The sequence below is a fragment of the Ranitomeya imitator genome, chromosome 2, assembly GCF_032444005.1.
Source record: "Ranitomeya imitator isolate aRanImi1 chromosome 2, aRanImi1.pri, whole genome shotgun sequence".
NCBI classification, from domain to species: Eukaryota; Metazoa; Chordata; class Amphibia; order Anura; family Dendrobatidae; genus Ranitomeya; species Ranitomeya imitator.
Window position 1 is genome coordinate 222908808 of NC_091283.1, and position 25019 is coordinate 222933826.

General features: G+C 42.4%; 1 protein-coding gene across 2 annotated transcripts in view; it reads left to right on the forward strand.

Moving 5' to 3' along the window:
* LOC138662747 (probable E3 ubiquitin-protein ligase MID2) overlaps positions 1-25019 on the forward strand; it is a 718902-nt gene that overhangs the window by 215497 nt on the left and 478386 nt on the right. The gene's annotated exons all lie outside the window — the stretch shown is intronic.

The following is a 25019-nucleotide window of genomic DNA, read 5'->3' on the forward strand; positions in this document are numbered from 1 at the left end:
AAAGAAGCTCTGAGACCATTTTTTTTTCTCTGCACTGTGTTTTGCCTTTTTTTTCCCCTAGACATTTGGGTGGTTCAGGACACAGGTGTAGCGATGGACATTAAAGGTCTGTCTTCATGTGTGGATCAGCTCACGGCAAGAGTACAGAATATTCAAGACTTTGTGGTTCAGAATTCTATGTTTGAACCGAGAATTCCTATTCCTGATTTGTTTTTTGGAGATAGAACTAAATTTCTGAGTTTTAAAAATAATAAAAATATATATACACACTAAGAAGGTGAATACACACCCGCGCTACGTCCTACGTTCCTACCAAGAAATAACACTACTAATATACAAGTTCTAGTTATTATTACCTGCTTTAACAGATGGAATGGGGCGGATAGTTTTGATAGTGGCACAGGTCAGATTTAAAAAAATGCTGCGGATGTTTTCACTAGTGGAAAAAAGTAAGGACATTAACGTTGATATTTCAAAACTACAGCATTCATATTTATAGTGTCTACCGAATAAAAAATAGTTTACTCAAGATAGCGGCTTAACGAGAAAAGAGATAACCTATATGTCATCACTAATTAAATAGTGCAATCTCTACTGAAAAAATGGTGCAGTCAGGATAGCAGCTTGACAAAAAACATAACCTGTTTGTCACCATTAATGAATAGCACAATCTCTTGCAGTTATACGGTATTCAATATTACATACCTCTTCCTATTGTTTTTAATACAGAATCCACAGGTCTTATGTAATAAATGTGCCTGTATAGTATAGCTCAATAGAGTCAGAGGTCTCAGACAACGCTGAGAAAATAGATACTGGAACAGTAGTGAGTCAAAGCGAAGGTACTTAGCTGGCAGATTCCTGCTATACGTAGAATATCTTCTGCGCGCGCTGTCCCGGCCGGTGACAGGCGTGCGCGTTACTCCACGAGTCTTCACCGGAAGTAGAGAAGGACCTTCGGAAAAGACCTTCGGTATCCAGGTAGCCGAATCACGTGATGATCAGTCACGTGATGCTTCTTTCGGAAAGTACGGAGCGTGGTGGGAGCCAGAAAACCAACGCGTTTCGGAATTCCTACGGATTCCTTCATCAGGGTTGGCTCCCCCACGCGCTGGTCATGCTTAAATACATGTATGCTCATTAGTATAATTTATTCAAAGGCAAATAGCTCCACCTCATTGTTCAAACCTTTCGGTCTCAGAGTATCTAGTTCAAAAATCATGCGAGTCTCTTCACGTGACATACGCTTAATGAAATCACCATTCCGCCAGTCTTTTTTAACCACTTTAATCCCTGTTATTTTCACTCCCAGCGTTGATCCTTTGTGATACTTTAAAAAGTGTCTGGACAAAGGGTGTAGGTCATATTTGTTACGAATGTTCCGTAAATGTTCATTAATCCGTTTATGTAAAGGCCGTTTTGTCCGACCCACATACTGTTTTTTACATGGACATTCGATCATATAGATTACACCTTGTGTCGTACATGTTATAAAATCTGTGATGTTAATTTGTGTACCGCTATGGGATAACACGAATTCCTGTTTGGTTGGGGCTACGGATTTACACATTTTGCATTTTTTGCATGGAAAAAAACCTTTCAATATCTGATTGAATGGTCCCTTTATGATATTTTGTAGTTTGGGATTTTTTACTGTTGGTGCGATTGTTAGTCCCAAATTGCGTGCTTTTCTGAAAACAAATTTAGGTTGTGTTGATATTTTATCCCCTATTATCTTATCATCTTTTAAAAGATCCCAATGCTTATTCACAATCTTTTTTAATAATCCGATATTAGAATTATACTGGGTAATGATTGGTATGGAGATCTGATCCTGGGGAATTTCGTTATTCACCGCAACTTTATTGCATAGAAGGTCTTTCCTTGGTATTTCCTGCACGTTGTCCCTTACTTCAGTTAAAAACTGATGGTCATAACCTTTATTCAAAAATTTATTTATTAAAATGTCTGTTTCCCTAGTATAATCCCGGGAGCTGGTACAGTTACGGTGTGACCTAACAAATTGACTACGGGGCACATTCAGCAGCCATGTTGGAAGATGACAACTGTTTACAGATATAAAGCTGTTAGAATCCGTCGGTTTTAAATAAGTGCATGTCTGAATACGGTCCTCTGAAATAAAAATATTAAGATCTAAAAAATGTACGTTCTCTCTACTTATTGTAGCTGTAAATTCTAAAAAAAAGTCATTTTTATTTATATCGATTAAAAACTGATGTAGAGAGTCGTCATTACCCTCCCAAATAAAAAAGATGTCATCAATAAAACGCAGCCATAGGGCCAGACCCGCGCGCAGCTCGCCACCTGGATAAATGTGGGTAGTCTCCCATCGACCCACATACAGGTTTGCGTAGCTGGGCGCGAATCTGGTCCCCATGGCTGTACCCCACTGCTGGGTATAGTAGTACTCCATGTATTTAAAACAATTGTGCGTAAGAATAAAATGAGCACAATCTTGAATAAAAGTCACCTTCTCCGGAGAGAGAGATTGTGAAGCATTTAAAAAGTGACCCATAGCTTCTATACCTCTATCATGTTGAATTACCGTATAGAGCGATGTAATATCGAGGGTACCCATAATATAGTCACTCTTCCATTGTAGTTTATCCAGTATCTGTAAGACATGTTTACTGTCTTTGAGGTATGCTGGTAAGGAGGGCACTGGTTCCTGTAGAAAACTATCCACATAATGAGATAAGTTAGAAGTTAAATTGCCGATTCCTGAGATAATTGGCCGACCTGGTGGATTTGTGGCGTTCTTATGGATTTTCGGCAGATGGTAAAATACAGACATTCTTGAATGTGGTGTATATATATATTCAAATTCTTGTTTATTAATGAATCCATTGTCTAGCCCTTTAATCAATAGTTTCTTTAATTCATTTGTGAATTTTACAGAAGGGTCACTTGATAATTTCTTGTATGTTCTTGTATCATTAAGAAGCCGCAATGATTCCTTCTCATATTTAGATTGATCCAGGATAACGATCCCACCCCCCTTATCGGCGGGGCGGATGATGATATCCTCTTTCTGTTGTAATGACAGAATAGCACTTTTTTCTCTTTTAGTTAGATTATGTCTAACTTTGTTGCATTTTTTATTACTGATTTTTTTCAAATCGTGGATCACATTCCTTTGGAATGCTTCAAATGATTCTGAGTATTCATTAAGTGGATTAAATTTAGATTTAGCACGTAAGTTGGTAAAATTTCCCAATTGTGGCCCACCATGTTGTATTTGTGGTGCCTCACCAATAGGGTTTTTCTTAATGAAATACTTTTTCAAGGCTAACTTCCGCATAAATTGTTTAATGCCTATGAATGCTTCGAATTTATTAAATTTTGATGCTGGGGCAAATTTTAGTCCTTTCTTTAGAAGAGTTATTTCATTCCCTTTTAATTTATATGAACTCAAATTAAAGATCTTTTGAGTGTCTTCATTTATTTCTTTGTATTTTTTCTTTTTTTGGGAGAGTTTCCCCCCTCTGCAGCCCCTATAATGTTTTTTCTTTGATCTAATCGAAAAAACTGATTGATAGTTTTATGTCTTCCTACTAGCTGCTGTTTATTAGTATTCAATATTCTATCTGGCCTTGCAGATGTACTGGTTTGAGGCTCTGGTGTATTCGTATTTGGCATTGACGATTCGTCTAATCTGTCCAATGTTTCAAAACGATTTTGAATTACAATTGGGGGTGTAGTCTGGATATTATCATTGGATTCGCATCTAGTTTCTGTTGTTATCATAACTTCATGACAACCAGACTGACTTATTAAAATGCTGGGATTTGGTGACAGGTGTATAGAAAAATCCTCTTCTGATATGGAAGATTGACTTCCATCTACCTGATCTATTATCTCAAAATCTTGTCCGATTCTGGATTCAAAAGATGGAATCATATCACGTCCGAATTTTCGCTTCTTTTTTTCGATAATTTCTTTCTCTTTATTATTTATGCGATTTTTTATACTAGTTGAGAGATTCCGAATTTCTGGATGGTTTTTAAATGGATCAATCTCTTTAAAAAGTGTGGATATTTCATTTTTACTTATTAATAATTGATCCCTTCGTTTATTTATGATAAATGACATTGCTTGTTTTGAAAAAGTTTTTAATAATAAATCCCATTCTTTTAAGGTGTCTTCGTCACCTATATCCCCAGACAAAGATTTTTGTATTATCAATCCTTTTGGGATGCAATCAAATGCCAAATAACGTTCTAAGGTGACTACCTCCCAGAGATCTCTCATTTCCTTTAATAGTAATTGTTCTAATCGTTTCAATTTCTCTTTGATGGTGTATATATTACTATCACAAATATCTATATGAGCTCGTGATTTCCCTAAGTTAAAGAAAGATTCAATATACTGAATGCGTTCTTTCCTATCTTCACGTAGGATACTCATTTTAGGGGTTTGTGGGTATATATTCACTTATTTTAGAAGTAGTGAAAACTTAGTAGCACGTTTGTACTGCTGCCAGCTAATGATGTGATACAGCGTAAAGCGTAAAAAAATAGTAAAGAATAGCGGCGCTGTTGCGTATGGAAAAAATGGACTGCAGCGGGTGAAAGCCCTATATCACGAATAGGGTAAACAGCAAATAATAAAAATATATATACACACTAAGAAGGTGAATACACACCCGCGCTACGTCCTACGTTCCTACCAAGAAATAACACTACTAATATACAAGTTCTAGTTATTATTACCTGCTTTAACAGATGGAATGGGGCGGATAGTTTTGATAGTGGCACAGGTCAGATTTAAAAAAATGCTGCGGATGTTTTCACTAGTGGAAAAAAGTAAGGACATTAACGTTGATATTTCAAAACTACAGCATTCATATTTATAGTGTCTACCGAATAAAAAATAGTTTACTCAAGATAGCGGCTTAACGAGAAAAGAGATAACCTATATGTCATCACTAATTAAATAGTGCAATCTCTACTGAAAAAATGGTGCAGTCAGGATAGCAGCTTGACAAAAAACATAACCTGTTTGTCACCATTAATGAATAGCACAATCTCTTGCAGTTATACGGTATTCAATATTACATACCTCTTCCTATTGTTTTTAATACAGAATCCACAGGTCTTATGTAATAAATGTGCCTGTATAGTATAGCTCAATAGAGTCAGAGGTCTCAGACAACGCTGAGAAAATAGATACTGGAACAGTAGTGAGTCAAAGCGAAGGTACTTAGCTGGCAGATTCCTGCTATACGTAGAATATCTTCTGCGCGCGCTGTCCCGGCCGGTGACAGGCGTGCGCGTTACTCCACGAGTCTTCACCGGAAGTAGAGAAGGACCTTCGGAAAAGACCTTCGGTATCCAGGTAGCCGAATCACGTGATGATCAGTCACGTGATGCTTCTTTCGGAAAGTACGGAGCGTGGTGGGAGCCAGAAAACCAACGCGTTTCGGAATTCCTACGGATTCCTTCATCAGGGTTGGCTCCCCCACGCGCTGGTCATGCTTAAATACATGTATGCTCATTAGTATAATTTATTCAAAGGCAAATAGCTCCACCTCATTGTTCAAACCTTTCGGTCTCAGAGTATCTAGTTCAAAAATCATGCGAGTCTCTTCACGTGACATACGCTTAATGAAATCACCATTCCGCCAGTCTTTTTTAACCACTTTAATCCCTGTTATTTTCACTCCCAGCGTTGATCCTTTGTGATACTTTAAAAAGTGTCTGGACAAAGGGTGTAGGTCATATTTGTTACGAATGTTCCGTAAATGTTCATTAATCCGTTTATGTAAAGGCCGTTTTGTCCGACCCACATACTGTTTTTTACATGGACATTCGATCATATAGATTACACCTTGTGTCGTACATGTTATAAAATCTGTGATGTTAATTTGTGTACCGCTATGGGATAACACGAATTCCTGTTTGGTTGGGGCTACGGATTTACACATTTTGCATTTTTTGCATGGAAAAAAACCTTTCAATATCTGATTGAATGGTCCCTTTATGATATTTTGTAGTTTGGGATTTTTTACTGTTGGTGCGATTGTTAGTCCCAAATTGCGTGCTTTTCTGAAAACAAATTTAGGTTGTGTTGATATTTTATCCCCTATTATCTTATCATCTTTTAAAAGATCCCAATGCTTATTCACAATCTTTTTTAATAATCCGATATTAGAATTATACTGGGTAATGATTGGTATGGAGATCTGATCCTGGGGAATTTCGTTATTCACCGCAACTTTATTGCATAGAAGGTCTTTCCTTGGTATTTCCTGCACGTTGTCCCTTACTTCAGTTAAAAACTGATGGTCATAACCTTTATTCAAAAATTTATTTATTAAAATGTCTGTTTCCCTAGTATAATCCCGGGAGCTGGTACAGTTACGGTGTGACCTAACAAATTGACTACGGGGCACATTCAGCAGCCATGTTGGAAGATGACAACTGTTTACAGATATAAAGCTGTTAGAATCCGTCGGTTTTAAATAAGTGCATGTCTGAATACGGTCCTCTGAAATAAAAATATTAAGATCTAAAAAATGTACGTTCTCTCTACTTATTGTAGCTGTAAATTCTAAAAAAAAGTCATTTTTATTTATATCGATTAAAAACTGATGTAGAGAGTCGTCATTACCCTCCCAAATAAAAAAGATGTCATCAATAAAACGCAGCCATAGGGCCAGACCCGCGCGCAGCTCGCCACCTGGATAAATGTGGGTAGTCTCCCATCGACCCACATACAGGTTTGCGTAGCTGGGCGCGAATCTGGTCCCCATGGCTGTACCCCACTGCTGGGTATAGTAGTACTCCATGTATTTAAAACAATTGTGCGTAAAAATAAAATGAGCACAATCTTGAATAAAAGTCACCTTCTCCGGAGAGAGAGATTGTGAAGCATTTAAAAAGTGACCCATAGCTTCTATACCTCTATCATGTTGAATTACCGTATAGAGCGATGTAATATCGAGGGTACCCATAATATAGTCACTCTTCCATTGTAGTTTATCCAGTATCTGTAAGACATGTTTACTGTCTTTGAGGTATGCTGGTAAGGAGGGCACTAGTTCCTGTAGAAAACTATCCACATAATGAGATAAGTTAGAAGTTAAATTGCCGATTCCTGAGATAATTGGCCGACCTGGTGGATTTGTGGCGTTCTTATGGATTTTCGGCAGATGGTAAAATACAGACATTCTTGAATGTGGTGTATATATATATTCAAATTCTTGTTTATTAATGAATCCATTGTCTAGCCCTTTAATCAATAGTTTCTTTAATTCATTTGTGAATTTTACAGAAGGGTCACTTGATAATTTCTTGTATGTTCTTGTATCATTAAGAAGCCGCAATGATTCCTTCTCATATTTAGATTGATCCAGGATAACGATCCCACCCCCCTTATCGGCGGGGCGGATGATGATATCCTCTTTCTGTTGTAATGACAGAATAGCACTTTTTTCTCTTTTAGTTAGATTATGTCTAACTTTGTTGCATTTTTTATTACTGATTTTTTTCAAATCGTGGATCACATTCCTTTGGAATGCTTCAAATGATTCTGAGTATTCATTAAGTGGATTAAATTTAGATTTAGCACGTAAGTTGGTAAAATTTCCCAATTGTGGCCCACCATGTTGTATTTGTGGTGCCTCACCAATAGGGTTTTTCTTAATGAAATACTTTTTCAAGGCTAACTTCCGCATAAATTGTTTAATGCCTATGAATGCTTCGAATTTATTAAATTTTGATGCTGGGGCAAATTTTAGTCCTTTCTTTAGAAGAGTTATTTCATTCCCTTTTAATTTATATGAACTCAAATTAAAGATCTTTTGAGTGTCTTCATTTATTTCTTTGTATTTTTTCTTTTTTTGGGAGAGTTTCCCCCCTCTGCAGCCCCTATAATGTTTTTTCTTTGATCTAATCGAAAAAACTGATTGATAGTTTTATGTCTTCCTACTAGCTGCTGTTTATTAGTATTCAATATTCTATCTGGCCTTGCAGATGTACTGGTTTGAGGCTCTGGTGTATTCGTATTTGGCATTGACGATTCGTCTAATCTGTCCAATGTTTCAAAACGATTTTGAATTACAATTGGGGGTGTAGTCTGGATATTATCATTGGATTCGCATCTAGTTTCTGTTGTTATCATAACTTCATGACAACCAGACTGACTTATTAAAATGCTGGGATTTGGTGACAGGTGTATAGAAAAATCCTCTTCTGATATGGAAGATTGACTTCCATCTACCTGATCTATTATCTCAAAATCTTGTCCGATTCTGGATTCAAAAGATGGAATCATATCACGTCCGAATTTTCGCTTCTTTTTTTCGATAATTTCTTTCTCTTTATTATTTATGCGATTTTTTATACTAGTTGAGAGATTCCGAATTTCTGGATGGTTTTTAAATGGATCAATCTCTTTAAAAAGTGTGGATATTTCATTTTTATTATTTGCTGTTTACCCTATTCGTGATATAGGGCTTTCACCCGCTGCAGTCCATTTTTTCCATACGCAACAGCGCCGCTATTCTTTACTATTTTTGAGTTTTAAAAATAATTGTAAACTATTTCTGGCTTTGAAACCTCGCTCCTCTGGTGACCCAGTTCAACAAGTTAGGATCATTATTTCTTTTTTACGTGGCGACCCTCAGGACTGGTCATTTTCTCTTGCGTCAGGAGATCCTGCATTAAGTAATATCGATGCGTTTTTCCTGGATCTCGGATTGCTGTACGATGAACCTAATTCAGTGGATCAGGCAGAGAAAAATTTGCTGGCTCTGTGTCAGGGTCAGGATGAGATAGAGGTATATTGTCAGAAATTTAGAAAGTGGTCTGTACTCACTCAATGGAATGAAGGTGCGCTCGCAGCTATTTTCAGAAATGGTCTCTCTGAAGCCCTTAAGGATGTCATGGTGGGATTTCCTATGCCTGCTGGTCTGAATGAGTCTATGTCTTTGGCCATTCAGATCGGTCGACGCTTGCGTGAGCGTAAATCTGTGTACCATTTGGCGGTATTACCTGAGCTTAAACTTGAGCCTATGCGGTGCGATAGGACTTTGACCAGAGCTGAGCGGCAAGAACACAGACGTCTGAATGGGCTGTGTTTCTACTGTGGTGATTCCGCTCATGCTATCTCTGATTGTCCTAAGCGCACTAAGCGGTTCGCTAGGTCTGCCACCATTGGTACGGTACAGTCAAAATTTCTTCTGTCCGTTACCTTGATCTGCTCTTTGTCATCGTATTCTGTCATGGCATTTGTGGATTCAGGCGCTGCCCTGAATTTGATGGACTTGGAGTATGCTAGGCGTTGTGGGTTTTTCTTGGAGCCCTTGCAGTGTCCTATTCCATTGAGAGGAATTGATGCTACGCCTTTGGCCAAGAATAAGCCTCAGTACTGGACCCAGCTGACCATGTGCATGGCTCCTGCGCACCAGGAGGATATTCGCTTTCTGGTGTTGCAAAATCTGCATGATGTGGTCGTGTTGGGGTTGCCATGGCTACAAGTCCATAATCCAGTATTAGATTGGAAATCCATGTCTGTGTCCAGCTGGGGTTGTCAGGGGGTACATGGTGATGTCCCATTTCTGACTATTTCGTCATCCACCCCTTCTGAGGTTCCAGAGTTCTTGTCTGATTACCGGGATGTATTTGATGAGCCCAAGTCCGATACCCTACCTCCGCATAGGGATTGTGATTGTGCTATCGATTTGATTCCTGGTAGTAAATTCCCAAAAGGTCGACTGTTTAATTTATCTGTGCCTGAGCACGCCGCTATGCGGAGTTATGTGAAGGAGTCCTTGGAGAAGGGGCATATTCGCCCGTCATCGTCGCCATTAGGAGCAGGGTTCTTTTTTGTAGCCAAGAAGGATGGTTCGCTGAGACCTTGTATAGATTACCGCCTTCTAAATAAGATCATGGTTAAATTTCAGTACCCCTTGCCGTTGTTATCTGATTTGTTTGCTCGGATTAAAAGGGCTAGTTGGTTCACCAAGATAGATCTTCGTGGTGCGTATAATCTTGTGCGTATTAAGCGAGGCGATGTATGGAAAACTGCATTTAATACGCCCGAGGGCCATTTTGAGTATCTAGTAATGCCATTCGGACTTGCCAATGCTCCATCAGTGTTTCAGTCCTTTATGCATGACATCTTCCGAGAGTACCTGGATAAATTCCTGATTGTGTACTTGGATGAAATTTTGATCTTCTCGGATGATTGGGAGTCTCATGTGAAGCAGGTCAGAACGGTGTTTCAGGTCCTGCGTGCTAATTCTTTGTTTGTGAAGGGATCAAAGTGTCTCTTTGGTGTTCAGAAGGTTTCATTTTTGGGGTTCATCTTTTCCCCTTCTACTATCGAGATGGATCCTGTTACGGTCCAAGCCATCCATGATTGGACTCAGCCGACATCTCTGAAAAGTCTGCAAAAGTATCTGGGCTTTGCTAATTTTTATCGTCGTTTCATCTGCAATTATTCTAGTATTGCTAAACCATTGACCGATTTGACCAAGAAGGGCGCTGATGTGGTCAATTGGTCTTCTGCTGCTGTGGAAGCTTTTCAAGAGTTGAAGCGTCGTTTTTCTTCTGCCCCTGTGTTGTGTCAACCAGATGTTTCGCTTCCATTCCAGGTCGAGGTTGATGCTTCTGAGATTGGAGCAGGGGCTGTTTTGTCGCAGAGAAGTTCTGATTGCTCGGTGATGAAACCATGCGCCTTCTTTTCCAGGAAGTTTTCGCCTGCTGAGCGAAATTATGATGTGGGCAATCGAGAGTTGCTGGCCATGAAGTGGGCATTCGAGGAGTGGCGTCATTGGCTTGAAGGAGCTAAGCATCGTGTGGTGGTCTTGACTGATCATAAGAACTTGACTTATCTCGAGTCTGCCAAGCGGTTGAATCCTAGACAGGCTCGTTGGTCGCTGTTTTTTGCCCGTTTTGACTTTGTGATTTCGTACCTTCCGGGTTCTAAAAATATGAAGGCGGATGCTCTGTCTAGGAGTTTTGTGCCCGACTCTCCGGGTTTATCTGGGCCGGCGGGTATCCTCAAAGAGGGAGTAATTGTGTCTGCCATCTCCCCTGATTTGCGGCGGGTGCTGCAAAAATTTCAGGCTAATAAATCTGATCGTTGTCCAGCGGAGAAACTGTTTGTCCCTGATAGGTGGACGAATAAAGTTATCTCTGAGGTTCATTGTTCGGTGTTGGCTGGTCATCCTGGAATCTTTGGTACCAGAGAGTTAGTGGCTAGATCCTTTTGGTGGCCATCTCTGTCGCGGGATGTTCGTTCTTTTGTGCAGTCCTGTGGGATTTGTGCTCGGGCTAAGCCCTGCTGTTCTCGTGCCAGTGGGTTGCTTTTGCCCTTGCCTGTTATGGCTGGCAATCAGGCAACACAGCGTGCAGTAATCAGCGCACATACAGAGATCTGGCAATAACCAAAAACAATAGGACGAGCTCTGAGACGTGGAATCTCTGTAGACTGCAGTACCTGATCTATCCTCACACAACTATAAGCAGCAGTGGATTGCGCCTATCACTACCTATGCAACTCGACACTGCCTGAGGAGCTGACTAGCCTGAAGATAGAAATACAAGCCTGACTTACCTCAGAGAAATACCCCAAAGGAATAGGCAGCCCCCCACATATAATGACTGTTAGCAAGATGAAAAGACAAACGTAGGAATGAAATAGATTCAGCAAAGTGAGGCCCGATATTCTAGACAGAGCGAGGATAGCAAAGAGAACTATGCAGTCTACAAAAAACCCTAAAACGAAAACCACGCAAAGGGGCAAAAAGACCCACCGTGCCGAACTAACAGCACGGCGGTGCACTCCTTTGCTTCTCAGAGCTTCCAGCAAAAGTTAATAGCAAGCTGGACAGAAAAAAAAGAAAACAAACTAGAAGCACTTATCTAGCAGAGCAGCAGGCCCAAGGAAAGATGCAGTAGCTCAGATCCAACACTGGAACATTGACAAGGAGCAAGGAAGACAGACTCAGGTGGAGCTAAATAGCAAGGCAGCCAACGAGCTCACCAAAACACCTGAGGGAGGAAGCCCAGAGACTGCAATACCACTTGTGACCACAGAAGTGAATTCAGCCACAGAATTCACAACAGTACCCCCCCCTTGAGGAGGGGTCACCGAACCCTCACCAGAACCCCCAGGCCGACCAGGATGAGCCACATGAAAGGCACGAACAAGATCTGGGGCATGGACATCAGAGGCAAAAACCCAGGAATTATCTTCCTGAGCATAACCCTTCCATTTGACCAGATACTGGAGTTTCCGTCTAGAGACACGAGAATCCAAAATCTTCTCCACAATATACTCCAATTCCCCCTCCACCAAAACAGGGGCTGGAGGCTCCACAGATGGAACCATAGGTGCCACGTATCTCCTCAACAACGACCTATGGAATACATTATGTATGGAAAAGGAGTCTGGGAGGATCAGACGAAAAGACACCGGATTGAGAATCTCAGAAATCCTATACGGACCAATAAAACGAGGTTTATAAAATAGGAGAGGAAACCTTCATAGGAATATGACGAGAAGATAACCAAACCAGATCCCCAACACGAAGTCGGGGTCCCACACGGCGTCTGCGATTAGCGAAAAGCTGAGCCTTCTCCTGGGACAAGGTCAAATTGTCCACTACCTGAGTCCAGATCTGCTGCAACCTGTCCACCACAGAATCCACACCAGGACAGTCCGAAGACTCAACCTGTCCTGAAGAGAAACGAGGATGGAACCCAGAATTGCAGAAAAATGGAGAGACCAAGGTAGCCGAGCTGGCCCGATTGCCAACGGCAAAAATGACACCCAATCATCCTGGTCAGCGGAAACAAAACATCTCAGATATGTTTCCAAGGTCTGATTGGTTCGTTCGGTCTGGCCATTAGTCTGAGGATGGAAGGCCGAGGAGAAAGATAGGTCAATGCCCATCCTACCACAAAAGGCTCGCCAGAACCTCGAGACAAACTGGGAACCTCTGTCAGAAACAATATTCTCAGGAATGCCATGTAAACGAACCACATGCTGGAAGAACAAAGGCACCAAATCAGAGGAGGAAGGCAATTTAACCAAGGGCACCAGATGGACCATTTTAGAAAAGCGATCACAGACCACCCAAATGACTGACATTTTTTGAGAAACGGGAAGGTCAGAAATGAAATCCATCGAAATATGTGTCCAAGGCCTCTTCGGGACCCGCAAGGGCAGAAGCAACCCACTGGCACGTGAACAGCAGGGCTTAGCCCTAGCACAAATTCCACAGGACTGCACAAAAGCACGCACATCCCGCAACAGAGATGGCCACCAGAAGGATCTAGCAACCAACTCCCTGGTACCAAAGATTCCTGGATGACCGGCCAGCACCGAACAATGAAGTTCAGAGATAACTTTACTAGTCCACCTATCAGGGACGAACAGTTTCTCGGCCGGACAACGATCAGGTTTATTAGCCTGAAATTTCTGCAACACTCTCCGCAAATCAGGGGAGATGGCAGACACAATGACTCCTTCCTTGAGGATACTCGCCGGCTCAGATAACCCCGGAGAGTCGGGCACAAAACTCCTAGACAGAGCATCCGCCTTCACATTTTTAGAGCCCGGAAGGTATGAAATCACAAAATCAAAACGAGCAAAAAATAACGACCAACAGGCCTGTCTAGGATTCAAGCGCTTGGCAGACTCAAGATAGTAAGGTTCTTATGATCAGTCAAAACCACCACGCGATGCTTAGCACCCTCAAGCCAATGACGCCACTCCTCGAATGCCCACTTCATGGCCAGCAACTCTCGGTTGCCCACATCATAATTACGCTCAGCAGCAGAAAATTTCCTGGAAAAGAAAGCACATGGTTTGAACACTGAGCAACCAGAACCTCTCTGTGACAAAACCGCCCCTGCACCAATCTCAGAAGCATCAACCTCGACCTGGAACGGAAGAGAAACATCAGGTTGACACAACACAGGGGCACAGCAAAAACGACGCTTCAACTCCTGAAAAGCTTCCACGGCAGCAGAAGACCAATTAACCAAATCAGCACCCTTCTTGGTCAAATCGGTCAATGGTCTGGCAATGCTAGAAAAATTACAGATGAAGCGACGATAAAAATTAGCAAAGCCCAGGAATTTCTGCAGACTTTTTAGAGATGTCGGCTGAGTCCAATCCTGGATGGCCTGAACCTTAACCGGATCCATCTCGATAGTAGAAGGGGAAAAGATGAACCCCAAAAATGAAACTTTCTGCACACTGAAGAGACACTTTGATCCCTTCACGAACAAGGAATTAGCACGCAGTACCTGGAAAACCATTCTGACTTGCTTCACATGAGACTCCCAATCATCTGAGAAGATCAAAATGTCATCCAAGTAAACAATCAAGAATTTATCCAGATACTCACAGAAAATGTCATGCATAAAAGACTGAAAAACAGATGGAGCATTGGCAAGTCCGAACGGCATCACCAGATACTCAAAATGACCCTCGGGCGTATTAAATGCCGTTTTCCATTCATCTCCCTGCCTGATTCTCACCAGATTATACGCACCACGAAGATCAATCTTAGTAAACCAACTAGCCCCCTTAATCCGAGCAAACAAGTCAGAAATCAATGGCAAGGGATACTGAAACTTAACAGTGATCTTATTAAGAAGGCGGTAATCAATACACGGTCTTAGCGAACCATCCTTCTTGGCTACAAAAAAGAACCCTGCTCCCAATGGTGACGACGATGGGCGAATATGTCCCTTCTCCAGGGACTCCTTCACATAACTGCGCATAGCGGTGTGTTCAGGTACGGACAAATTAAATAAACGACCCTTAGGGAATTTACTACCAGGAATCAAATCGATAGCACAATCACAATTCCTATGCGGAGGTAGGGCATCAGACTTGGACTCTTCAAATACATCCTGAAAGTCCGACAAGAACTCTGGGATGTCAGAAGGAATGGATGACGAAATAGACAAAAATGGAACATCACCATGTACTCCCTGACAACCCCAGCTGGTTACCGACATAGAGTTCCAATCCAATACTGGATTATGGGTTTGTAGCCATGGCAACCCCAACACGACCACATCATGCAAATTATGCAGTACCAGAAAGCGAATAACTTCCTGATGTGCAGGAGCAATGCACATGGTCAGCTGGGCCCAGTACTGAGGCTTATTCTTGGCCAAAGGTGTAGCATCAATTCCTCTCAACGGAATAGGACACCGCAAAGGCTCCAAGAAAAATCCACAACGTTTAGCATAATCCAAATCCATCAGATTCAGGGCAGCGCCTGAATCCACAAACGCCATGACAGAATACGATGACAAAGAGCACATTAAGGTAATGGACAAAAGGAATTTGGACTGTACAGTACCAATAACGGCAGAGCTATCGAACCGCCTAGTGCATTTAGGACAATTAGAAATAGCATGAGTAGAATCACCACAATAGAAACACAGTCTGTTCAGACGTCTGTGTTCTTGCCGTTCTACTTTAGTCATAGTCCTGTCGCACTGCATAGGCTCAGGTTTACTCTCAGACAATACCGCCAGATGGTGCACAGATTTACGCTCGCGCAAGCGACGACCGATCTGAATGGCCAAGGACATAGACTCATTCAAACCAGCAGGCATAGGAAATCCCACCATTACATCCTTAAGAGCTTCAGAGAGACCCTTTCTGAACAAAGCCGCTAGTGCAGATTCATTCCACAGAGTGAGTACTGACCACTTCCTAAAATTCTGACAATATACTTCTACATCATCCTGACCCTGGCATAAAGCCAGCAGATTTTTCTCAGCCTGATCCACTGAATTAGGCTCATCGTAAAGCAATCCCAGCGCCTGGAAAAATGCATCAACATTACTCAATGCAGAATCTCCTGGTGCAAGAGAAAACGCCCAGTCCTGTGGGTCGCCGCGCAAAAAAGAAATAATAATCAAAACCTGTTGAATAGGATTACCAGAAGAATGAGGTTTCAAGGCCAAAAATAGCTTACAATTATTTCTGAAGCTCAGGAACTTAGTTCTGTCACCAAAAAACAAATCAGGAATCGGAATTCTTGGTTCTAGCATCGATTTCTGATCAATAGTATCTTGAATCTTTTGTACATTTACAACGAGATTATCCATTGAGGAGCACAGAGCCTGAATATCCATGTCCACAGCTGTGTCCTGAAGCACTCTAATGTCTAGGGGAAAAAAAAGACTGAAGACAGAGCTAAGAAAAAAAAATGCTGTCAGGATTTCTTTTTTCCCTCTATTGGGAATCATTGGTTTGGCTCCTTGTACTGTTATGGCTGGCAATCAGGCAACACAGCGTGCAGTAATCAGCGCACATACAGAGATCTGGCAATAACCAAAAACAATAGGACGAGCTCTGAGACGTGGAATCTCTGTAGACTGCAGTACCTGATCTATCCTCACACAACTATAAGCAGCAGTGGATTGCGCCTATCACTACCTATGCAACTCGACACTGCCTGAGGAGCTGACTAGCCTGAAGATAGAAATACAAGCCTGACTTACCTCAGAGAAATACCCCAAAGGAATAGGCAGCCCCCCACATATAATGACTGTTAGCAAGATGAAAAGACAAACGTAGGAATGAAATAGATTCAGCAAAGTGAGGCCCGATATTCTAGACAGAGCGAGGATAGCAAAGAGAACTATGCAGTCTACAAAAAACCCTAAAACGAAAACCACGCAAAGGGGCAAAAAGACCCACCGTGCCGAACTAACAGCACGGCGGTGCACTCCTTTGCTTCTCAGAGCTTCCAGCAAAAGTTAATAGCAAGCTGGACAGAAAAAAAAGAAAACAAACTAGAAGCACTTATCTAGCAGAGCAGCAGGCCCAAGGAAAGATGCAGTAGCTCAGATCCAACACTGGAACATTGACAAGGAGCAAGGAAGACAGACTCAGGTGGAGCTAAATAGCAAGGCAGCCAACGAGCTCACCAAAACACCTGAGGGAGGAAGCCCAGAGACTGCAATACCACTTGTGACCACAGAAGTGAATTCAGCCACAGAATTCACAACACTTGCCGGTCCCGAAGAGGCCTTGGACACATATCTCTATGGATTTTATTTCAGAACTTCCCGTCTCTCAAAAGATGTCAGTCATTTGGGTGGTCTGTGATCGCTTCTCTAAGATGGTCCATTTGGTACCCTTGTCTAACTTACCTTCCTCCTCTGATTTGGTGCCATTGTTCTTCCAGCATGTGGTTCGTTTACATGGCATTCCAGAGAATATCGTTTCTGACAGAGGTTCCCAGTTTGTTTCGAGGTTTTGGCGAGCCTTTTGTGGTAGGATGGGCATTGACTTGTCTTTTTCCTCGGCTTTCCATCCTCAGACTAATGGCCAGACCAAACGAACCAATCAGACCTTGGAAACATATCTGAGATGCTTTGTTTCTGCTGATCAGGATGACTGGGTGTCCTTTTTGCCGTTGGCTGAGTTCGCCCTTAATAATTGGGCCAGCTCGGCTACCTTGGTTTCACCGTTTTTCTGCAAGTCTGGGTTCCATCCTCGTTTCTCTTCAGGGCAGGTTGAGTCTTCGGACTGTCCTGGTGTGGATACTGTGGTGGACAGGTTGCAGCAGATTTGGACTCATGTAGTAGACAATTTGACCTTGTCCCAGGAGAAGGCTCAACGTTTCACTAATCGCAGATGCTGTGTGGGTCCCCGACTTCGTGTTGGGGATTTGGTTTGGTTATCTTCTCGTCATATTCCTATGAAGGTTTCCTCTCCTAAGTTTAAACCTCGTTTCATTGGTCCGTATAGGATTTCTGATGTTCTCAATCCTGTGTCTTTTCGTCTGACCCTTCCAGATTCTTTTTCCATACATAACGTATTCCATAGGTCATTGTTGCGGAGATACGTGGCACCTATGGTTCCATCTGTTGATCCTCCTGCCCCGGTTTTGGTGGAGGAGGAGTTGGAGTATATTGTGGAGAAGATTTTGGATTCTCGTGTTTCAAGACGGAAACTCCAGTATCTGGTTAAGTGGAAGGGTTATGCTCAGGAAGATAATTCCTGGGTCTTTGCCTCTGACGTCCATGCTCCCGATCTTGTTCGTGCCTTTCATATGGCTCATCCTGGTCGTCCTGGGGGCTCTGGTGAGGGTTCGGTGACCCCTCCTCAAGGGGGGGGGGGACTGTTGTGAATTCTGTGGCAGAGCTCCCTCCTGTGGTCATGAGTGGTGCTTCGGCTGATTCTCTCTGTGAGCTTCCGTTGGTGGAGGAAAGTGGTACTGCGGCTTCTGAGTTTCCTTCCTCAGGTGATGTGGTGAAGTCGTTAGGTAATGCTCTATTTAACTCCACCTAGTGCTTTGATCCTGGCCTCCAGTCAATGTTCTAGTATTGCTACATAAATAAGGCAGCACACTGCAGCGCTAGAACATACAAACTTGAAAAACGAAATTTGAACTGCATTACTGCACTAAAAATATGAAAAATGAGAGTGTTTAGCGCATAAAAATGGCCAATTTTATGTGTACCTGGTAGCCACTTTACGGCATCTCTCTTATACCAAGTCCTACGCTTGCCTTACCTCGCTGAGAATAAACGTCTCCATCTCAATGGGTACATGTGAAACCACTTCCTAGACTAAAATTCTCTCTCTCTATGGAGGGGTATTGGACCTGCTGTAATTAAAACACCTGTGGCTAGAAGGCGGAGTGCACGATCAGAAGGCTAGAGAATACATTTCAAAAACCTGACCTGCACATCCAAACATAGACTAAGTGTGAACAGGTGCTGAACCTAGAGTCGCCAACTCGTATATAGTTACATAAATAAGGCAGCACACTGCAGCGCTAGAACATACAAACTTGAAATACGAAATTTGAACTGCATTACTGCACTAGAAATATGAAAAATGAGAGCGTTTAGCGCATAAAAATGGCCAATTTTATGTGTACCTGGTAGCCACTTTACGGCATCTCTCTTATACCAGGTCCTACGCTTGCCTTACCTCGCTGAGAATAAACGTCTCCATCTGAATGGGTACATGTGAAACCTCTTCCTAGACTAAAATTCTCTCTCTCTATGGAGGGGTATTGGACCTGCTGTAATTAAAACACCTGTGGCTAGAAGGCGGAGTGCACGATCAGAAGGCTAGAGAATACATTTCAAAAACCTGACCTGCACATCCAAACATAGACTAAGTGTGAACAGGTGCTGAACCTAGAGTCGCCAACTCGTATATAGTTACATAAATAAGGCAGCACACTGCAGCGCTAGAACATACAAACTTGAAATACGAAATTTGAACTGCATTACTGCACTAGAAATATGAAAAATGAGAGCGTTTAGCGCATAAAAATGGCCAATTTTATGTGTACCTGGTAGCCACTTTACGGCATCTCTCTTATACCAGGTCCTACGCTTGCCTTACCTCGCTGAGAATAAACGTCTTCATCTGAATGGGTACATGTGAAACCTCTTCCTAGACTAAAATTCTCTCTCTCTATGGAGGGGTATTGGACCTGCTGTAATTAAAACACCTGTGGCTAGAAGGCGGAGTGCACGATCAGAAGGCTAGAGAATACATTTCAAAAACCTGACCTGCACATCCAAACATAGACTAAGTGTGAACAGGTGCTGAACCTAGAGTCGCCAACTCGTATATAGTTACATAAATAAGGCAGCACACTGCAGCGCTAGAACATACAAACTTGAAATACGAAATTTGAACTGCATTACTGCACTAGAAATATGAAAAATGAGAGCGTTTAGCGCATAAAAATGGCCAATTTTATGTGTACCTGGTAGCCACTTTACGGCATCTCTCTTATACCAGGTCCTACGCTTGCCTTACCTCGCTGAGAATAAACGTCTCCATCTGAATGGGTACATGTGAAACCTCTTCCTAGACTAAAATTCTCTCTCTCTATGGAGGGGTATTGGACCTGCTGTAATTAAAACACCTGTGGCTAGAAGGCGGAGTGCACGATCAGAAGGCTAGAGAATACATTTCAAAAACCTGACCTGCACATCCAAACATAGACTAAGTGTGAACAGGTGCTGAACCTAGAGTCGCCAACTCGTATATAGTTACATAAATAAGGCAGAACACTGCAGCGCTAGAACATACAAACTTGAAATACGAAATTTGAACTGCATTACTGCACTAGAAATATGAAAAATGAGAGCGTTTAGCGCATAAAAATGGCCAATTTTATGTGTACCTGGTAGCCACTTTACGGCATCTCTCTTATACCAGGTCCTACGCTTGCCTTACCTCGCTGAGAATAAACGTCTCCATCTGAATGGGTACATGTGAAACCTCTTCCTAGACTAAAATTCTCTCTCTCTATGGAGGGGTATTGGACCTGCTGTAATTAAAACACCTGTGGCTAGAAAACGGAGTGCACGATCAGAAGGCTAGAGAATACATTTCAAAAACCTGACCTGCACATCCAAACATAGACTAAGTGTGAACAGGTGCTGAACCTAGAGTCGCCAACTCGTATATAGTTACATAAATAAGGCAGCACACTGCAGCGCTCGAACATACAAACTTGAAATACGAAATTTGAACTGCATTACTGCACTAGAAATATGAAAAATGAGAGCGTTTAGCGCATAAAAATGGCCAATTTTATGTGTACCTGGTAGCCACTTTACGGCATCTCTCTTATACCAAGTCCTACGCTTGCCTTACCTCGCTGAGAATAAACGTCTCCATCTGAATAGGTACATGTGAAACCTCTTCCTAGACTAAAATTCTCTCTCTCTATGGAGGGGTATTGGACCTGCTGTAATTAAAACACCTGTGGCTAGAAGGCGGAGTGCACGATCAGAAGGCTAGAGAATACATTTCAAAAACCTGACCTGCACATCCAAACATAGACTAAGTGTGAACAGGTGCTGAACCTAGAGTCGCCAACTCGTATATAGTTACATAAATAAGGCAGCACACTGCAGCGCTAGAACATACAAACTTGAAATACGAAATTTGAACTGCATTACTGCACTAGAAATATGAAAAATGAGAGCGTTTAGCGCATAAAAATGGCCAATTTTATGTGTACCTGGTAGCCACTTTACGGCATCTCTCTTATACCAGGTCCTATGCTTGCCTTACCTCGATGAGAATAAACATCTCCATCTGAATGGGTACATGTGAAACCTCTTCCTAGACTAAAATTCTCTCTCTCTATGGAGGGGTATTGGACCTGCTGTAATTAAAACACCTGTGGCTAGAAGGTGGAGTGCACGATCAGAAGGCTAGAGAATACATTTCAAAAACCTGACCTGCACATCCAAACATAGACTAAGTGTGAACAGGTGCTGAACCTAGAGTCGCCAACTCGTATATAGTTACATAAATAAGGCAGCACACTGCAGCGCTAGAACATACAAACTTGAAATACGAAATTTGAACTGCATTACTGCACTAGAAATATGAAAAATGAGAGCGTTTAGCGCATAAAAATGGCCAATTTTATGTGTACCTGGTAGCCACTTTACGGCATCTCTCTTATACCAGGTCCTACGCTTGCCTTACCTCGCTGAGAATAAACGTCTCCATCTGAATGGGTACATGTGAAACCTCTTCCTAGACTAAAATTCTCTCTCTCTATGGAGGGGTATTGGACCTGCTGTAATTAAAACACCTGTGGCTAGAAGGCGGAGTGCACGATCAGAAGGCTAGAGAATACATTTCAAAAACCTGACCTGCACATCCAAACATAGACTAAGTGTGAACAGGTGCTGAACCTAGAGTCGCCAACTCGTATATAGTTACATAAATAAGGCAGCACACTGCAGCGCTAGAACATACAAACTTGAAATACGAAATTTGAACTACATTACTGCACTAGAAATATGAAAAATGAGAGCGTTTAGCGCATAAAAATGGCCAATTTTATGTGTACCTGGTAGCCACTTTACGGCATCTCTCTTATACCAGGTCCTACGCTTGCCTTACCTCGCTGAGAATAAACGTCTTCATCTGAATGGGTACATGTGAAACCTCTTCCTAGACTAAAATTCTCTCTCTCTATGGAGGGGTATTGGACCTGCTGTAATTAAAACACCTGTGGCTAGAAGGCGGAGTGCACGATCAGAAGGCTAGAGAATACATTTCAAAAACCTGACCTGCACATCCAAACATAGACTAAGTGTGAACAGGTGCTGAACCTAGAGTCGCCAACTCGTATATAGTTACATAAATAAGGCAGCACACTGCAGCGCTAGAACATACAAACTTGAAATACGAAATTTGAACTGCATTACTGCACTAGAAATATGAAAAATGAGAGCGTTTAGCGCATAAAAATGGCCAATTTTATGTGTACCTGGTAGCCACTTTACGGCATCTCTCTTATACCAGGTCCTACGCTTGCCTTACCTCGCTGAGAATAAACGTCTCCATCTGAATGGGTACATGTGAAACCTCTTCCTAGACTAAAATTCTCTCTCTCTATGGAGGGGTATTGGACCTGCTGTAATTAAAACACCTGTGGCTAGAAGGCGGAGTGCACGATCAGAAGGCTAGAGAATACATTTCAAAAACCTGACCTGCACATCCAAACATAGACTAAGTGTGAACAGGTGCTGAACCTAGAGTCGCCAACTCGTATATAGTTACATAAATAAGGCAGCACACTGCAGCGCTAGAACATACAAACTTGAAATACGAAATTTGAACTGCATTACTGCACTAGAAATATGAAAAATGAGAGCGTTTAGCGCATAAAAATGGCCAATTTTATGTGTACCTGGTAGCCACTTTACGGCATCTCTCTTATACCAGGTCCTATGCTTGCCTTACCTCGATGAGAATAAACATCTCCATCTGAATGGGTACATGTGAAACCTCTTCCTAGACTAAAATTCTCTCTCTCTATGGAGGGGTATTGGACCTGCTGTAATTAAAACACCTGTGGCTAGAAGGCGGAGTGCACGATCAGAAGGCTAGAGAATACATTTCAAAAACCTGACCTGCACATCCAAACATAGACTAAGTGTGAACAGGTGCTGAACCTAGAGTCGCCAACTCGTATATAGTTACATAAATAAGGCAGCACACTGCAGCGCTAGAACATACAAACTTGAAATACGAAATTTGAACTGCATTACTGCACTAGAAATATGAAAAATGAGAGCGTTTAGCGCATAAAAATGGCCAATTTTATGTGTACCTGGTAGCCACTTTACGGCATCTCTCTTATACCAGGTCCTACGCTTGCCTTACCTCGCTGAGAATAAACGTCTCCATCTGAATGGGTACATGTGAAACCTCTTCCTAGACTAAAATTCTCTCTCTCTATGGAGGGGTATTGGACCTGCTGTAATTAAAACACCTGTGGCTAGAAGGCGGAGTGCACGATCAGAAGGCTAGAGAATACATTTCAAAAACCTGACCTGCACATCCAAACATAGACTAAGTGTGAACAGGTGCTGAACCTAGAGTCGCCAACTCGTATATAGTTACATAAATAAGGCAGCACACTGCAGCGCTAGAACATACAAACTTGAAATACGAAATTTGAACTGCATTACTGCACTAGAAATATGAAAAATGAGAGTGTTTAGCGCATAAAAATGGCCAATTTTATGTGTACCTGGTAGCCACTTTACGGCATCTCTCTTATACCAGGTCCTACGCTTGCCTTACCTCGCTGAGAATAAACGTCTTCATCTGAATGGGTACATGTGAAACCTCTTCCTAGACTAAAATTCTCTCTCTCTATGGAGGGGTATTGGACCTGCTGTAATTAAAACACCTGTGGCTAGAAGGCGGAGTGCACGATCAGAAGGCTAGAGAATACATTTCAAAAACCTGACCTGCACATCCAAACATAGACTAAGTGTGAACAGGTGCTGAATAGTGTTGAGCATTCCGATACCGCAAGTATCGGGTATTGGCCAATACTTGCGGTATCGGAATTCCGATACCGAGATCCGATACTTTTGTGATATCGGGTATCGGTATCGGATCAATAGGGATGTGTAAAATAAAGAATTAAAATAAAAAATATTGATATGCTCACCTCTCCGGCGGCCCCTGGAAATCATGCTGCTAACCGGGAGGCTTCTTTGTTTAAAATGCGCGCCTTTAGGACCTGGGAATGACGTCCCGGGTTTTGATTGGTCGCGTGCCGCCCATGTGACCGGCACGCGACCAATCAGAAGCCGCGACGTCATTCTCATTCACAAAAACTCCTAATTCTAGGAATTGAGGACCTGCGAATGACGTCACGGCTAGAGTTGAGCGACCTTGACCTTTTTAGAGTCGAGCCGGGTTTCGCGAAACCCGACTATCTCAAAAGTCGGGTCGAGTGAAATCGGCCGATTATGACGTAAAGTCGGGATCGACCGAAACACGAAACCCAATGCAAGTCAATGGGGCAGCATAGTCGGCAGTGAGTGGGGGCCAGGAAAACACCTAGAGTGCCTATTTTAATGTCAAAACCATCCATTCTTCTTAATGAAGCTTGTCAAGCGTAATTTACCTTATAATAATTGGAAGGCATTTGAAATTGGGGGTCATTTGGCTAAAGTTGTGGTGGGTAGGGCTGGTTCAAGTAATTGGTGGGCCCAGGAAATCTGGACCACGTCACGGCAGTGGAGCAGGGAGAGGTAAGTATTTCAACTTTGCAAGTGCTGTGAACCTGAGCAAGCAGGGGGGGCCCACTCGTTGGCATTGGCACTGGCACAGGGCCCCTCAAAGTACAGCGGTGTGTTTGCACGGCGGGGGCGCCTCCCACCGGCAGCAACACTTTTGCGTACTATGAGAGGCCCTGTGCCAGTGACGTCGCCAACTAGTATTCCTCCCCCCCACCTGATGAAGGAACCTGCACTTTCATCTGCACCTTCCTCTTTGTCCCCGTGTAAGGTGGTATGGTATGCGGGAAGAGCAACCTGACTTTCAGCAGGGTCACAATGTTGTTGTGTAGCGTGCACGGGGAATGTTGCGTTATGGGTCAATGTACCAGCAGACTCATCTATCACTGGCTGGGCAATGGGCAGGATGAGGAGGAAACACAGATATAGGCCCAAAGAATAAAGTTGACTAAATGCAGT